This window comes from Hyperoodon ampullatus (genome assembly GCF_949752795.1).
Source record: "Hyperoodon ampullatus genome assembly, chromosome: 6".
NCBI classification, from domain to species: Eukaryota; Metazoa; Chordata; class Mammalia; order Artiodactyla; family Ziphiidae; genus Hyperoodon; species Hyperoodon ampullatus.
In genome coordinates, this window is record NC_136919.1 from 81298973 (window position 1) to 81315454 (window position 16482).

At 33.7% G+C, this 16482-nt stretch overlaps 1 pseudogene across 1 annotated transcript; it reads left to right on the forward strand.

The window, feature by feature from the left end:
* Positions 1 to 14229: 14229 nt before the first annotated feature.
* LOC307054839 (SWI/SNF-related matrix-associated actin-dependent regulator of chromatin subfamily E member 1-like) lies at positions 14230 to 15067 on the forward strand (annotated as a pseudogene). Its single transcript has one exon. The product of its transcript is annotated as an SWI/SNF-related matrix-associated actin-dependent regulator of chromatin subfamily E member 1-like (transcript).
* The last annotated feature ends 1415 nt before the right edge of the window (positions 15068 to 16482 follow it).

A 16482-nucleotide genomic window follows, 5' to 3' on the forward strand; every position in this document is an offset into this window, starting at 1 on the left:
CAATTGCTCACATATAAACAGAATCCTGTCCCTTAATATTAAGCAGATTTCTAGAGGAAAATGTCTTATAGTATTTGCAGCTAGGTTTCCTTTGGCTTTGAAAAGACCAAAGCTAGTATTCTAAAGGGAGGCTAAGGGAGCAACAAGTGTTGCACTTTCAATTCCCAGATCAGCAGTGATGATAGCACAGCATTATTTACGTCCACTTTCCAATAGATTCTGCTTAGCACTGTCAAGATCAAAGCTGAGCAAAACTCTCCCTTCTCAGCACTTTGTCATCCTTACCCTTACAGGCATGAAAATGAAAATTCTTCCCTGTTATGGGGAGATAATGTTGCTACGGTTATAAAGGTAAAGTAGATTTATGACAATAATTGGGAGTATGATTCTCCATTATGGTTAGTGATTGCAGAGACGGTTGACATGAAAACACTAAATTTTATTTATTTTTTCCTCCTTTCCTCACCATTTCTTCAATTTCTACATAAAGAACTTCATTGTGTACATACTAATGAAAGTTTATCTCCAGGATGATTAGGCATATCATAATTTGGAAATTTATATATTATATATTGCATATATTATATATACATACACCCTGATAGTGACTACATGATTTTTTTTTACCTCTGTAAGGCTTTGGATAGAGTGGTTGAAGTGTGGAAGAATTTGGAATTAATGTTGAATAGGTCCATGACCTGCTCTTTCTTCAATGATGACGTATTTTAAGGCTTAAGTGATCCTATCACACTAAAATTTATGATATACTATTCAAGAAACTTGATCAGAATATAATTTTGGCTCATTATAGTGTAATAATAAGCTTTATAGTACAGTTTCACTGCACTGTTTGTGTTAAAGTGATAAAGAAAGTAAACTATCTTTTTTTTTCTTTTTTTTTTTGCCAAAGTTCGATTTAATGACCTCTCATTTTCCCAGGACATCCTCATTTATTAGATAACCATATTCCTTTGGATCTCTCTTATTTTCCCAATATAATTTAAAATCCATTTTTTCCCCTTGATTTGCTAGCTATACATATTATTTCCCTGCCCACAATTCACATTCCATTAAAGAGTTGTGATTCTACAAGACACATTATACTGATACCCTGAACTAAAAACAGTGCTCCCTTGGCATATTTTCACCTGAAAATCTAGGGATATATTGCACACAGTTCAAATAGCTTCTGATTAAAGATAATAATCTCACCTAAGAGTTGGAAAAATTCATAAGTACATAATAAGAACATAAAAGATTTATAAGTGATTTACTAAATTTAAAACACACATGTCCGGAGTAACCTGTGTTTTTTCTAAATGATGTAGCTTTTCTCCAAATTGGTGCTTGCGTGTACTGCAGTTGTGAAGAGAGACTCTGGTACACCCCAATCCTGCTCTCCCTCTGCCCCCCAACATTTCAAGCTCTATTTTCACGGTGTGTCATAGTATTGCACTTATTCACTACTCCTTAGCATCAGTGCTAAACGAGGAGTTGGGAGTGGAAAGGAGGTGTGCTTCTTTTGGTTGAGTATTTATTTGTCTCTGTGAGACATTCCAGAGATCTCTGTTTCCATTTGTTATTGTGACTAGCTGCATTCAAGACAGTCCCTGATATCCTTGATCCCTGAATGATTATAGTGAGCAGATCCTTCTGTTCACCTACAATGGATATATAACTTAATGGGGAAAATATACATTTGTAGTTTTAAGCCACTAAAATGTAAGATTGTTTGCTACAGCAGAATAATTTACCGATCCTAATTAATACAGAGCTAAAACACAGAAAAAAAAAGTGAAAAACATTCTTGGCAAAGACAGATCCTGATAAGCTAGGGAAGGAGGAAGATATGCCTTTAAGAGGAGTGCTAAAAGCAGGATTTATGAAAGATACTTCCAGGACACACTTACAAAATAAAGAAGTTATAACTACACAGCTTTTATATGAAATGATTAGATAAAGGTTTAATTGATGGCTAAGACTCATCCATTGTCCAGATGGATTTTGACAGAGACTGCAGAAGAACATTTATGATGTCTGTGAGTCCTCTTAAAGGCATAGCTAAGAGACTGTAAACCTCAGTATGAAAGGGCCATTTCCTTTAAGAAGAACAGATGCCTGATCTGATTAAGTCCAACAAGTGCAGATTATCAAACCATTAGACAGATTTTTAAAAAGATTAACTGAAATGAATTTATACTTTACATAATTTAAATGCTTTATCTGCATGATTCTGGACCAATTCAACAAACTAAATTTATATTTTATAACATATTCTATTAATTTCTGAAACATTTTTTATCTTACCATTTTGTAACATCTATATCTATGGAATTTTATAAGTATATACTACCATGTCTTTCTAGGTTTCCTTTTCTCATCTTATATACTTAATAGTATATGCAAATTTTTTCTAATAATAACTAAATTATTTTTATGGGGACTTGGTATTATAAGAACTCATTAATTTTACATCATTAAGCTTGGTAAGCCAAACATTTTGGGGGTGAATATTTTTAAATTTTGTATTAGACAAGTGTGAGTCAGTATATACTATGAAATATTTAGCACTTGATCTTGACTATTTAGTTTTAAGTATTTTACACAAATGAACTAATCAGCAGAATGACTTACTACTACCAAATAAAAGGAAGAAAAACATAATATCAAAGTATAAACCTTCATTAATAAGCATATTTCAAACTTGTTTCATAAAGATATATTAATAATAAGCTAATACACTATTGGTTTATATTATTTCCATAAAAAATGAAGATGGGCTCTACAGTTCAAATCCAACCCCTTTCTTCTTAATCACATGCTAATCTGCATATATGAGACCATTAGATAAGTACCACTCAGGGCCCAGTGAGGAATGGAGTGTTCTCCAACCTCTTGTGTCATTTTTCCTTGGCTGAAAGGAAAATTATAATTTGAGCAATTTGACCTGCATGTGACTGCTGTAACAAAGAAAGCCCCTTTAGGGCTACCAAACATCCTATTTCCAAAAGACCAGTCCTACTTAGCATGAAATATTCCGTATTGTACAGGAACCCTAGATAAAACACCAGCACATCTATTCAGCATGAAATCTTTTTTTTTCCTTCTCCTACACATGTCATTTGTAATTTGTTTAGTGTAACAAGGTAGATATGGGCATAATATTTGAACATATGAGAATCTTTTTTCTTTCACATTATATTAGAGTGATCATTAATATTATACTCAAAATTTGAAAAAATACATATGTATATGTACTCCAACAACTTAAATACATTTATGATTCTATTCTTCTTTAGTCTAGATGTCATTTTTGCCTGATTTCACATGTCAGGGTATGAGATGAGAGGGAAGGTATACAAGGTCTTTTTCATACCACCTACATGCTGTCAGTGCCAGAAGTAAAACAAAATCTACACAAGGTGGAGAGTTTTACCCATATATACAGCAAGGTAAAATAATAATGTGAAAGTTTCTAAGAAAATGAGAACGGACGTTTAAAAACAATTCATGGAGGATCAACTTTGGGAATGGTGAAGTGAGGACCTCAGTCATGGTCCTCCCACAGAAAACGATGAAAATACTAGCAAAAGCCCTAAAATTATTTCAGAACTCTGGAAACTACCCAAAACTATAGAACTGGAAATCTTCTATCAAACAGCAACTGCCAACTTTAGTAGCACAGCAGGATCTGTGATGCTTTAACTTCCTCTTTCCCTAGCATAGTGACACAGTAATCATAAAATAAACAAACAGCCTACCTCCCAAAAAAACAGTTTTCTTTCAGCCAACAGAAAGGACTGACCCACTGAACCATTCTGTAATTCTGTTAAATGTAACATCCCCAGAAGCACAGTCAATATTGTGCCCAAATTTGAAGCTCCCTGGAAAATATCCCTTCTGGGGTGTTATGGCTATTTGATTTAATTCAGAGTTCAGCAAAGTTCTATGTCAAGGATATTACCAAAACAATACAACTTTGCTGGCAATATCACTGGTGTCTAAGACTGTGATTTCAGGCAATCAAACAAGATCTTTGCCAGGAATTTCTGAATGAAATGATCACAGGGAACTTTGAAAAACTCCCACAGGAATCTTAAAGGCAGCATATGTGCACAAGGCTATGTAAATGCCAAGGACAGACTTGGGAAAAATAGAAAGCCCCACACATCTCTAGCAGACGTTGAGGTGTTGAGGCCCTATGTAAGCAGGAAGTGAAAGTTAAAGCTGTATTGTAAATTGCCTGAAGTTTAAATCATACCTTCTCACACAAAGAAATAAATAAAGGTAAGGTATTTTAGAAAATCTTCTGATCAATCACTGACTTTCTGAGAATCTGATTTGGAAAATCTTCTGACCAACCACTGACTAAATTATACTGACCCTGGGATGAATTTAGGAAGTTAGGCTTAAAATTAAAACAAGAATTTAAAAAAATTCTAGTAGATTTCAGTGACTGCACAACACAGGGAATATAAAAATCTACAGATCTAGTCTGAGAAAGTTATTTAAAAAGCAGCAACAAGAAAACAATGACAAAAGAAACAAAAACAACAACATAAATAGCATAAAAAAAAAACCCCCAAACCTCTGGGGGAATGAGGAAGAATCTGAAACCAAAGTTACATTATATTATCTAAAATAACCAGTTTTCAATGTCAAATACAAATCATACAAAATAATTGGAAAGTATGCCATATAAAAAAAAGAAAAAGTAAAAGTAGACAATGGAAAATTTTTATGAGAAGGACCGGATTTTGAAGGTAGTAAAGGCTTTAAATGAACCACCATAAGTATGTTCAAAGAACTAAAAAATACCATATTTTAAAAAGTAAAGAAAGTATAAAAACAACCTCCCATCAAATAGAGAATATCAATAAAGTGATAGAAATTATAAAATGAAACCAAAAAGTAATTTGGAGTTAAAAAGTACAATAGCTGAAATCTGAAATAAGGATTCTCAACAACACATTTGATCCACCAAAAGAAAGAATCAGTGAACTTCAAATGATGTCAGCAGAGATTATGCAGTCTGAGGAGCAGAAAGGAAAGAAGTGAGGTGACCTGAACAGGGTCTCAGTGATGTGTGACACTGTCAAACATACTAACACACGTAACAACAGACAGAGAAAAAGGAATGGAGAGAATATTTGAAGAAATAATGGCCAAAAACTTCCCGAATTTGATGAAAGGTGTGAATCTACATTTAAGAAGCTCCATGAACTCCAAGTAGCATAAACTCAAAGAGCTTCATACCTAGACTTATCAAACTGACAAAATTCAAAGAAAAACAGAAACTTAGGAAAGCAGCAAGCGAAGAATATACCTTATTATATACAAGAAACTCTCAGTAAGGTTAATACCTGACTTCCCATCAGAAACCATGGAGGCCAGAAGATAACAGGATAACACATCAAAGTGTAGAAATTAAAAGACTGTCAACCAAGAATTCTATATCCAGCAAAACTATCCTTCATAAATGAAAAAGGAATAAAGACATTTCTAGATTAGCAAAAACTTAAAGAGAATTTGTTGCTAACAGACTTCCATGAAATACCAGGTTGAAATCTAAGGAAACTACATAGTAACTAAAATTCACACAAAGAAATAAAGAACACTCATAAAAGGTAAATATATAGGTAAATACAAAAAGAGTACTAACACACTTTTGTTTGTAACTTTTGTATTCTCCTACCTGATTAAAAAATGACTACATAAAACAATAATTATAACACTGTATTCATGGGCTTATAATATATTAGGATATAATTTGCATGACAATAATAATACAAAGAAGGGGAGAGGGAAGAAAAGTATGTTGGGTCAAAGTCTTGTATACTATTGAAATTAAGTTAGTATTGATCTGAACTAGACTATTATAAATTCAGATGCTAATTGTAATCTACAGATCAGCCACCGAGAAAATAAATAATTAAAAAACCACACTCTTGGAAATTTAAATGATACATAGAAATTTAAATGGTATATGAAAAAGTGTCTATTTAATACTAAATTTATGATAATCAAGGAATAGATGAACAAAAGCCATATAGAACATACAGAATACAAATAGCATGATGCCTGACATAAATACTATCATCTTGGTAATTATATTAAATGTAAATGAATTAAACACTCCAATCAAAAGACAGAGATTGATGAAATGAGGGGAAAAAAGGTCAAAATACACTATATTAAAAGATACATTGCTTGAAAGTGAAAAAATGAAAGAAATATACTATCCAAGTAGTAACTGCCATGGTTTAAATGTTCGCATCCCCCTCAGATTCATATGGTAAAGTCCTAACTTCCAAAGGTGATATGAATCCCCCTCAGATTCATATGGTAAAGTTCTAACTTGCAAAGGTGATGGTATTAGTAGGTGAAGCATTTGGGAGGTGTTTTATTCATGAGAATGGAACCCTCATGAATGGGATTAGTGCTTTATGAAAGAGACTCCAGAGAGATCCTTAAGACTTTTCTCCATGTGAGAATGCAATGAGAAGTCTGTAACCTGGAAGACAGCCCTCACCTGACCATGCTGAAATCCTGAACTCAGACTTCTAGTCTCCAAACTGTGAGAAATAAATTTTCTGTTGTTTATAAGCAACTCAGTCTATGATATTTTGTTGCAGCAGCCTGAATAGACTAAGATGGTAACCAAAAGAGAGCTGGAGTGGCTATATTAATCCAGACAAAATACACTTTAAAACAAAAAAGTGTTTCTGCAGGTAAAGAGAGACTTTTCATAAGGACAAAAGGATTATGACAATTATGTGTCTACCTAGAAGCAGCTCTCCAAATTACATTAAGCAAAAACAGACAGAATTGAGGGAGAAATAGACAATAATAATTGGAGATTTCAATACAACACTTTCTATAAAGGATAAAACTAGCAAAAGCTCAACAAGATATAAAAGACTTGAAAAGCACAATAACTAGACCTAATAGACATTTACAGAACACCCTATCCAACAATAGTAGAATGCACATTCTTTTCAAGTGTACATGAAATATTATCCAGCATATAGATCGTACGTTATGCCATAAACAAATGTCAATACATTTAATTGTTTGAAATGATAAAACGTTATGTTTTATTTTTTAAAGTATGTTTTATGACCACAAGGAAATTGAATGGAAATCAGCAATTATAAATTTTTTATGAAATCATGAAAATTCACAAATATGTGGATATTATACCATACACTATCAAATAAGCAATCAGTCAAGAAGGAAATCACAAGGAAAATAGAAAATACTTTGAGAAAAATGAAAACCAAAACACAACTTTACCAAAGCTGATGAGATGCAGCTAAAGGAGTGTTTTAGATGGAAATTCACAGCATTTACCACCTATATTTAAAAAAAAAAAGAAAGGTCTCATATCAATAACCTTCCAATTTAAGAAAACAGAATAATAAGAGCAAACTGAATGGAAAACAAAGAGAAAAAAGTGAACAATAAAGATTAGAACAGAAATCAATAAAATGGAGAATAGAAAACAATAGAGAAAATCAACAAATCTAAAAATTGCCTACTTAAAAAGATAGGCAAAGTTGACAAACCTTCAACTAGATTGCTCAAGAACAGAAGGGAGAAGATGTAAATTATTCAAATCAGAAATGAGAATGGGGGCATCACGACCAGGCTTACAGAGATTAAAAAACAATTGTAAGACATACTATGAACAATTATATGCCAACAAATTAGACAACTCAGATGAAGAAAAATTCTAGAAAGACATCTGGTAGATCTGTAATAAGTAAAGAGATTGAATTAGTATTTAAAATATTTCCTAAAAGAAAAACTCAGGACCAGATGGCTTTACCAATGAATTCTACCAAACATTTAAAGGAGGACTAATATTATTTTTTCACAAACTCTTTTAAACTTCTCAAATTATTGTATGAGGTCAGTATGACACTGACATCCAAACCAGACAAAGACATCACAGAAAAAACAGAAAGATAGATAGATGAAAGAAAGAAAGAAAGAAAAAGAAAGAAAGAAAGAAAAAACTACACATCAATAAAAAGGTGAGCAGTTTTGCAGGATACTAGATCAACAGAAAAAATCAATATATTTCTATACACTACAAGTAGGTAATCCAAAAACAAAATTAAGAACAGAATTCCATGTAAAATAGCATCAGAAACGATATAGGAATCAATTTAATCAAAGAAGCGCAAGACTTACACACTGAAAACTACAAGACACTGTTGAAAAATATTTTTAACACTTAAAATAAATGAAAGCCATCCTATGCTCATGGATCAGAAAACTTAATATTATTAAGATGATAATACTCCAGTTGATCTACAGGCTCAATAAAAAGCCTTTTAAAATCCCAACTGGTTTATTTTTTATGGAAATAGACATGTTGATCCTAAAATTCATATGGGAATTCAAGGGGCCAGGATAGTCAAAACAATCTTGAAAAAGAACAAAGTGGAAAACTCGGACTTCTTGATTTCAAAACTTAGTTTAAAAACTACAGTAATCAAGACAACATGGTACTGGCACAAGGACAGACATAGATCAATGGAATAAAATTGAAAGTCCAGAAATAATCCTTACATTTATCATCAACTGATTTTCAACAATGTCAAGACTATCAAATAGGGAAAGAAAAGTCTTTTCAAAAAATGGTGCAGGGTCAGCTAGATATCTTCATGAAAATGAATGAATTTGATTGACATTTATCTCACACAGTAAAAAAAAAAAAAAAAAAAAACTCAAACTGGATTATATACTAAATTTACCACTAAAACTATATTCTTGGAAGAAAACATATGCATAAATCATTATAACCTTGGGATAAGTAATGGTATCTTAAGACACAAAAGCACAAATGACAAGAGGAAAAATAAGTAAATTGGGCTCATCAAAATTAATAACTTTCATGCTTTAAAGGACACCATAAAGAAAGTGAAAATACAAACCATATAATGGGAGAAAATATCTAACAAATGCATCCAAAATGTATAAGGAACTCTTACAAATCAATAATAAAAAGAAAACTACCCCAATTTTAAAATGGGCTAAAGCTTCAAATAGATATTTTTCCAAAGAATATATTCACATGGCCTATAAGCATGTGAAAAGTTATTTAACACCATTAGTTAGTAGGGAAATAGAAATTGAAATTACAGTGATATACTAATTCACATTGACTAGGATGGTTATAATAAAAAACAGACAGTAACAAATGTTAGAGAGGATGTGGAGAAGTTAGCACATACACTGCTGGTGTATCATACACTGCTGGTAGGAATGTAAAATGAGGTGATGACTTGGAAAACCTTTCTTCAAAATGTTAAATACAGAAATAACATGTGACCCCAACTGTATTCCCAAATATGTGACCAAGCAAAATAAAAAATTATTCCACACAATACTTGAGCATGATAGTTCACAGAATTACTTATAATATCTAAGAAATAGAAACAAGACAAATGTCCACCAACTGATAAATGTGTAAACATTAAGTGGTACATCCACACAATGGAATATATCACAAATAAAAAATGACAAAGTACTGATACATACTACAACATGGGTGAATCTTGAAAGTATTGTGATAAGTGAAAGAAACTAGTAACAAAACATTGTGTATTTTATAATTCCATTTAAATGAAATATCTAGAATAGGCAAATCTATAAAGACAGAAGGTAAACTCATAGTTGACTAGGGTTGGGGTGGTATTGGGAGGAAATGGGTGGTGACTGCTAAGAGATACAGGGTTTTTTTCTGGAATAATGAATATGTTCAAAACTTAGATGTAGTGATGGTTGCCTAAATCTATGACTGTACTAAACCCATGGAACAGTACCTTTTGAATGGCGCATTCTGTGGTATATGAATTGTATTTCAGATGTAATAAAGATGTAAAAAATTCATGAATATATCTTAAATCTTTAATCTTCCATATTATGGTTGAAATCAATGCACTTAAGCTTGAGTAAATATAATATTAATACAATAACAATAATAATAATAATAAAATAGCCACCCTTTATTGACTGCTTGGTACAACAACCATGTGAGTATCAGGCAGTGATTTTAGTACATTAAGTCTGATTTTTAAGATGCTTTGCAGAATGAATAACATTAGTCAACATAATACAGATGAGCAAATGGAATGTCATATAGATGAAGTCAGGAGGTCACAGCTAATTATCTGATAAATGGTAGAGCCAGGATATAAAATCAGTATAAGGCCCGTGTACTTTCCTTGTTCCATCTGGCCTTGACAAATGCCTACAGCAATATTTCATAAAATGTATTTGCAGGATACTAGTGCCAATAATAGCTCTAGATTTTGTATTTTAAAAGGATTGCATGGTTAAGACTGAGAAACACGGATCCAAAAAAAAATTATAACATATTGTATTGAGAGTCTCTAATAAAGACACTAATCTAATTCATTCTGTATAGATGAGCAAACAAGCCCATATTAAGATAAATGATTTTCCTAGCATTTCCTCATCTATGGAAGCATAAAAGTTGCCTTTCTAATAGTTGGTTTATTCCACTATATCAGCCTTATATCAAGGGCAATGGCTTAGCTAGATTCGTGGAGTACAATATTATGTTTTTGGACAATTAGCAACATGATCACCACTCTCTTGAAAATGAGTTACTTCACCTCTTACTACATATTAACACATTACTATGGTGCTGGCTTCACCCTATTCAAACAAAAATGATAAATTTTTTCTTGAATACCTTGTCAGGCATGCATGAATATGGGCAATCTCTAGCGTTCTGATTCCATCAGGTAATGAGGAACGTTCCTAACAAAGGCTAGAAAAAGCCTGGACTTGAGATCCTCTCTTGCCTACATAGAAAAATGAGGCTGGATATTTAACATGCACTCATATGCCCAGTGAAATGTCCTAAGTATATGTCACTTATTTTTCCAAAATAAATGAAGAAAATGCTTAAAACTTTAACTGTAAATCCAGTGAAACACCTACCATTCCTTATTCCAATATTTCCTACTCATCACAGCTATATTAATCTTTGAAGCCCAGTCTGACCAGTAATCACCTACTCAATAACCAGGCATGGTTTTTCTATTGTCTGCAATACAAAATCCAAATCCCTTAGCCTGTCATTTATGATTTTTCCCAACAGATGGCCCCAGGCTTATTCACTATTCACACCTAATTTCCAGAAAACACCACAACTTGCTATTCCAAATGAGACCCATACTCTATAATTGCTGGGTCTTTGCTCATATTTTTTCCTATGCTCAAAATTCTTTGTTTTCCCCACTGCTTAGCAAAATTCGAAACATTTTTCATCCCAAAGGCAACTTCCATGATAAATTTGTTCTTAATTCCCAAATCAGATATAAGTTGTACTTTTTCTGAATTCTTTGGAAAATTTTTTATAAAACTCATCTAATACATTTACACTTACAATCTTATATTACTTTGCTAAAATCCAAGAGGAAAGAATTTACACCCAAGCCTCCACTATTATGCTACTGAAGAAATTGATGGTTAGAAAATAGCCCCAGGTGAAGCATATACCAAAGACCAGAAATTGGATTAAAAATAATTTAGCTAAATCCAAAATGTGAGCTTTGTGATAATGACAGTAGGTGACTTTTTGTTTTCTTTGTCATGCCAATTGTATTTTAGGCCTGTTCTCTTTACTTTTAAAAACAATTCTTTCTTGAAGCTCTTTACTTTCTGGCTCTGGGACCTGATTTTCCTCCCATATCATGTATATTCTTTCTCAGTTTCTTTTTCAAATTTTTTTTACCTCGTCTCAGTTCCTAATTCTTGTAATGTCCCAACCTTGGACTCTTGCTCTTCTTTATTTATACTCACTGTGATAGTTTTAAATACTATCTATGTACTTGTGACTCGAAGATTTACATATCCAACTCCAATCTCTCTGCTGAGCTATGGACTAAAATATTCAACCACCTGCTCAGAACCTCCATTTGGATGTCTAATTTAAAGTTAAACTATTCAAAGGAGAGCCTCTCTTTGTCTCCCCTATCAAAGTACATTCCTATACCTTCTCTCTTACCATATCACCAAACAGCATACAATCTGTCCAGTAGTTCAAACTGAAAACCAGCAATGAACCTTGATTCCTCTTTCTTTCACATTTACCATCAGTAAGTTCTGCTTGTACCATCACAGTGTCTCACCACTTCTTACCACCTAGATTCTTACTGGGTTTATTGAAGCCACAACAAAATCTTGCCTAGAACTTATCAAGTTTTTGTAAACAGGTCCTCTTCTTTCAATCCTGCTCCAGTACTGAAAAGCTTCCCTCTTCCACTCACCACCATTCTCAACCTCTCTAAGCTGACCTGAACAGACTGAATCATCAGGCTCCCTTGTATTCTAGATTGCATTTGGTTTTGGCCAATGTTGAGTGTGTGGGTGGGGCAACAGCAAGAGTTAGGAACAAGACCTTTCCATGCAGAGTGACTTGAGGTTGACCAGTCCCCGAATTTAAGGTCTTAATTTTTATCAGACACTCCTCTTCACACAGCTCTTTCTTTCCCCATTTCACTAACTGCTCCACTCCTCTGTGCTTCTGGGTCCAGTAGTGGTAAAAGCTCCCAAGTATTGGCCCTATTTTATTGCTCTATAGTTTACTAATTTGTTGTCTTTATAAACAGTCATTTTATTAAGCCTTCCACAAAGTAGCCAAATTGAGTGTGGCATTGTGTCCAGCAAGAACTCCAGGTGATACACTACCTATGGCTTGTGCTATATATACACCATCTACAGCTTGTGCTACACATATCAACAATAATTATCTTTAAAAAAACAAAAAGTGAAATCATGAAATTGTTTCCTCTTGAAGCTCTTCTGAGACTTTCTAGCAAGGTCCAAATCTCTAACCATGGCCCTTAAGGCTTCTAGGAGCTGGCTCTGGCCATGACTCCAGGTTCATCTCCCACTCTCCCCACTTTCATTCATTTCATTCCTGCTGTCTTGACTTTCCATTTTATTCCTCAAGCAAAAATATACCATACTGAGCTTATTTCTATCTCAGAGCCATTGCATCTTGTTAGTTCTTCCTGAAATGTTCCTCACACACAGGTGATCATTGCTTGCTTCTTCATTTTATTTAGGTATTATTTAGACAGGCCTTCTTAACTACCCTTTCAAAAACAGTCCCCCATTCGTATTTAATATCTAGTTGTTTGCCTGACTTTTTCTCCTATAATTTATCTCTACCCAAAATTGTATTTTCTAGTTATTTGTTTATTTGAATATTGTCTGTTTTATTCACTAGAAGTTTCACAATGTCAAGAATTTTATGTCTCTTAGTTACTGTTATATTCAGAGTAAGAAAACAGTGCCCAGAATATACTAGTGTTATGGGGAAAAAAAAAAAAAAAAGAATGATTTGAGTGCATGAATGAATGAATAAATGAGGTAGTCAGGTAGGTACTATTATAGTCACCACTTTACAGACAAGGAACTGAGAGTTAACTAGAAAATTGCAAACCTGAGAATGCTGAACTATTTTAATAAAGGTAAGAACTATGTATTAATACATGTTTTATTTCCCTTAAGCCCTGACACAGTGCTTGAACATGGCAATCTCTCAACTGATTTATGTTCACTAATGATGGAGGCTTTTTAAAGAAGAGCAATGTGGCAGCAACATGCAGACTGGCTTCTGGAAGGGAAGCTGGTTAGAAATTTATCTTAGTACTATGCATGTATTTCCATATAGTCTCAGACAACATAAACTGATCATTAAAAAGGTATTTTAATAAAGGCATCTATGATTATTACAGTCAAGTATGAAGGCTTTACATATATTTATTTATAACTATTTACCTAGTTTGTAGATTATCCAGGCTTTGCTTGCTACTTGTCTTTTGGAAGATCTGCTTTTTGGACATTTCATGGTTCATTAATAAATTTATCAAAGAGTTTATGTAGGAAAAAAACTCTCAGAAATTCACTGAAGTCACTTCAAAATTTTTATTAGTAGCTCTGATACAAGCAAGTAACAGCATTTTAGAAATAAATGTGATATTATGTTATTTATATAATATTATATTACCCTTGAATTCAGCTTTACAACTATTTTGCAAACCTATACTGAATATATAATAGTTTATAATGTGATGTGTGGGAATTAAAAAATGTAGATATCAAACCCACTCTGTCTTATTGGTTAAGTAGTTAAGGAACACACATGAAGCAAGTAGATATCCAGTTCAAGACAAGATGCTATGCAAGCCCACAGGATATACTGGATTAAGTGCAAAAAGTCGTGCAGAAGCTGCTTTAGAGGAAGAAAGTTGACAGAGACAGTCTCGCATGGAGAAAGGAAAACCTTACATGAGCATTCAGCCTGCTGAAGATCTGATGATTATGATGATGGCTTTTCAATGAAGCAAACAGCCATAGACCGTTTCCAGAGAAACCACCGCCTCATCCGTGAAATCCTAAGTGAGAGTGTGGTGCCAGACGTTCGGTCAGCTGCCATAACAGCTAGAATGCAGGTCCTCAAACGACAGGTCCAGTCCTTAATGGTTCATCAGTGAAAACTAGAAGCTGAACTTCTTCAAATAGAGGAGTGACACCAAGAAAAGAAGAGGAAATTCCTGGAAAGCACAGATTCATTTAACAATGAACTTAAAAGCTTGTATGGTTGAAAGCAGAAGTGGATATGGAAAAATCTGCAGCTGAAATTGCACAGGCTGAGGAACAGGCTCACAAAAAGCAGGAAGAAAGGGAGAAAGAGGCAGCAGCACAAGCTGAGTGCAGCCAGAGCAGTAGTGTTCCTGAGGAGGAGCCAGCAGCTAATAAGACCGAAGAAAAGAAAGAAGACGAGAGCGTCCTGAAAGACACAGAGGAGACATTCCTTGAAGAAACGATGGAAAGCCAACAGAATGATGAAGAAGGCATGTCTACTCCTGAGGACAAGGAGAGCGGGCAGGAGGGGGTGGACAGTCTGGCAGAGGAAGGGACCAGTGATAGTAACACGGGCTTGGAGAGCAACAGTGCAACCATGGAGGAGCCACCAACGGATCCCGTACCAGAAGATGGGAAAAAAGAATAAATATTGCCTTGTTTTATGTGTTCTAAATACTTTAAATGAAAAAATGTTTTTTGAGTTTTTTTTTTTTAATTTGCTTTGGTTCTCCAAGATCATCCTAATATGTTTTTCATGAATAATTTTGATTTGGTTTAACCAAATATTTATAACCATAGCATGTGACATTTATGTCTAGAGCAATGGAATTTTGTTGTGCTTAGCATGATTGTGAATTTGGTGATTTTGATACTCGTCTAGTTTCTACATTTTTTTCCCCTGAAAAATGAAGAAATAGCTACTAGTCCTTTTGTTACAATATTGTAAAACTATTTAGACCATGGTAATTCCATGAAATGAAGATACTTTCTAACCACAAAAACTTTACGATAAAAAATATCATTAGAAAATTAAGGATTTTAGGAACTATGCTCTCAGGTTAAGAACAGACTGGGATTCCCAAATCTAAGTCTAATGAGCAACATCAGAAAAATAACAAAGAATAGAAAAGCCTTCTTTCTTTTTTTTTTTTTTTTGTGGTATGCAGGCCTCTCACTGTTGTGGCCTCTCCCGTTGTGGAGCACAGGCTCCGGACTCGCAGGCTCAGTGGCCATGGCTCACGGGCCCAGCCGCTCCGCGGCATGTGGGATCCTCCCGGACCAGGGCATGAACCCGAGTCCCCTGCATTGGCAGGCGGACTCTCAACCACTGCGCCACCAGGGAAGCCCCAAGCCTTCGTTCTTAAGGGTACATAATGCCTTCATATATTTCTTTTATGTACTTCTATATTCTTATGTTTGTCTCAATGTAAAAGAGCTTCTAAAACAATTTTAAGCATTATTGTTCTTGGTCGGTAAATTGCCACTAATCATTCTACCAAAGGATAGAGTTTCTGTTTTGTACAATGTCTATTACATTAAGATGTTAAAAAAATACCATTATTGTGAGATATTTAGTGAACACTAAACTTAAACGAATTCTCTAAGACTAAGTCAAATGAAGAAAGATTAAAGATAAAGAAAAATTTGAATTCAAAGTCATAATACCAGTAAAAACAAATTAGGAAATTTAAGTTGATACAGGTTAGAATCTACAATGAAAATATTAATACAGCAAATAGAACAGTGTTTTAAAAAAACTACAGAAAAGAAAATCAGATAGAAACAACTTTTAAATATATTTTTTTATTTTAGGAAAGTTTAGGAGTTGCAGAAATATTAGACTCCTTGTATACCTCACACTCAGGTTCTCTATTGTTGAAATTACCATTACACTTCTCACAACTAATGAAGCATTATTATTAACTAAGGTTGATATTTTATTCAAATTTCCTTAGTTTTTGCCTCATGTCCTTTCTCTGTTCCATGACTGCATCCAGGATATCACATTATATTTAGTTTCCTCAGGCTTCTCTAGATTATGGGTTTCTTAGACTTTCCTTT